The following is a 2,529-nucleotide window of genomic DNA, read 5'->3' as shown; positions in this document are numbered from 1 at the left end:
GCTAAGAAGATGATGGAAAAGGCTTGCTATTGCTAAACCTGTTTCTTCCACCATTATTGTTGTTGAAACCTTGTTGAGGTCTCTGTTGATCCTTCCATGAGAGATTTGGATGATTTCTCCATGAAGGATTATAGGCGTTTCCATAGGGTTCTCCCATGTAATTCACCTCTTCCATTGCTGGGTTCTCAGGATCATAAGCTTCTTCTTTAGAGGAAGCTTCCTTAGTACTGCCTGTTGCTGCTTGCATTTCAGACAGACTCTGAGAAATCATATTGACTTGTTGGGTCAATATTTTATTCTGAGCCAATATGGCATTCAGAGTATCAATCTCAAGAATTCCTTTCTTCTGAGTTGTCCCATTATTCACAAGATTCCTTTCAAAGGTGTACATGAATTGGTTATTTGCAACCATTTCAATGAGTTCTTGAGCTTCTGCAGGCGTCTTCTTCAGATGAAGAGATCCTCCAGCAGAGCTATCCAATGATATCTTGGATAGTTCAGACAGACCATCATAGAAGATTCCTATGATGCTCCATTCTGAGAGCATGTCAGAAGGGCACTTTCTGATCAATTGCTTGTATCTCTCCCAAGCTTCATAGAGGGACTCACCATCCTTCTGTCTAAAGGTTTGGACTTCCACTCTAAACTTGCTCAATTTTTGAGGTGGAAAGAACTTTGCCAAGAAGGCATTGACTAGCTTTTCCCAAGAGTTCAGGCTTTCTTTAGGTTGTGAATCCAACCATGTCCTAGCTCTGTCTCTTACAGCAAAAGGAAAAAGCATAAGTCTGTAGACTTCAGGGTCAACCCCATTGGTCTTGACAGTGTCACAGATTTGCAAGAACTCAGCTAAGAACTGATGAGGATCTTCCAATGGAAGTCCATGAAACTTGTAATTCTGTTGCATTAGAGAAACTAATTGAGGCTTAAGCTCAAAGTTGTTTGCTCCAATGGCAGGGATTGAGATGCTTCTCCCATAGAAATCAGGAGTAGGTGCAGTAAAGTCACCAAGCACCTTCCTTGCATTGTTGGAATTTGTTGTTTTCGGCTGCCATGGTTTCTTCTTCTTTGAAGAGTTCTGTTAGGCCCTCTAAAGAGAATTGTTCTTTAGCTTCTCTTAGCTTTCTCTTCAAGGTCTTTTCAGGTTCAGGATCAGCTTGAACAAGTATGCCTTTATCTTTGTTCCTGCTCATATGAAAGAGAAGAGAACAAGAAAGTAGGGAATCCTCTATGTCACAGTATAGAGATTCCTTGAGGTGTCAGAGGAAAAGAAGAATAGAAGGAGGAGGTGGAGAAGAGAATTCGAACATATAAAGAAGGAGGAAGTTCGAATTGTACCTTGAGGAGGAGTCTTAGTCCCTTAAATAGAAGGATGTGAGAAGAGGGGAAGAATTTTCGAAAATTAATTAAAAGATTTTGAAATAATTAAAAGAAATTTTTGAAAATTTGATTGATGATTTTCAAAAACTAAGATTGGGAAAGAAATAAAGTGATTTTTGAAAAGGATTTTGAAATTAGAAATTTAAAAAGATATGATTGAAAGTTAATTTTGAAAAAGATGTGATTGAAAAGATATGATTGAAAAGATATGATTGAAAATCAATTTAGAAAAAGAAAGTTTTTAAAATTAAAGTTGATTACTTGACTAACAAGAAATTAAAATATATGATTCTAAAATTTAAAGTTTCATCCTTTCTTAATAGGCAAGTAACAACTTGAAAATTTTGAAGTAAATCTTGAATTGAAGCAAGGATTTTTGAAAATAGTAAAAAATAAATATAAAATGGAAAGAAATTGATTTTGAAAGAGATATGATTGAAAAGATATGATTTGAAAAAGATTTGATTTTGAAAAATTATGAAAACTTGAAAAAAATGTGAATTAAAAACAAAATCTTCCCTCTAGTGTCATCCTGGCGTTAAACTCCCAGAATGGTGGCCTTTAACGCCCAAATCTCTACCTTTTTGGGCGTTAAACACCCAGCCAGGTACACTGGCTGGCGTTTAAACGCCAGTTTTCCTTCTTCACTAGGCGTTTTGAACGCCCAGCTTTTTCTGTTTGATTCCTCTGCTGAATGTTCTGAATCTTCAATTCTCTGTATTATTGACTTGAAAAGACACAATTTTGAAAATATTTTTGAATTTTTAATGATGAGAAACAATAAAAATGCAACTAAGATCAAATAAACAATGCATGCAGGACACCAAACTTAAAAATTTTCATATACGAGACACTAACAAATTGAGAATGCATATGAGAAACAACAAAACACACAAAACAAGAGAATTTAAAGATCCGAGCAATGAAATCATCAAGAACAACTTGAAGATTAATGAAGAACATAATGCATGTAATTTTTCAAAAATTATAGGATTGAAATTGACACCAAACTTAAAATTAAACACTAGACTCAAACAAGAAACTTAAAATATTTTTGGTTTTATGATTTTAAAAATTTTTTTGTATTTTTTTTTTTAAATTTATATAGTAAAGAAAATAAAGAGAATCAAAACTTTTAATAAGAATTCCAGG

At 34.1% G+C, this 2,529-nt stretch overlaps 1 non-coding gene across 1 annotated transcript; it reads left to right on the top strand.

Moving 5' to 3' along the window:
* The first annotated feature begins 545 nt into the window (after positions 1–545).
* Positions 546–649, top strand: LOC148561643 (small nucleolar RNA R71). The gene has a single exon (XR_015886569.1). It is a non-coding gene; the product is annotated as a small nucleolar RNA R71 (small nucleolar RNA).
* The last annotated feature ends 1,880 nt before the right edge of the window (positions 650–2,529 follow it).

Source organism: Arachis ipaensis, chromosome B6, assembly GCF_059453495.1.
Source record: "Arachis ipaensis isolate K30076 ecotype BB chromosome B6, ASM5945349v1, whole genome shotgun sequence".
Taxonomy (NCBI): Eukaryota; Viridiplantae; Streptophyta; class Magnoliopsida; order Fabales; family Fabaceae; genus Arachis; species Arachis ipaensis.
Note: the sequence above shows the minus strand (reverse complement) of the source record. Positions and strands in the feature narration are given on the sequence as shown.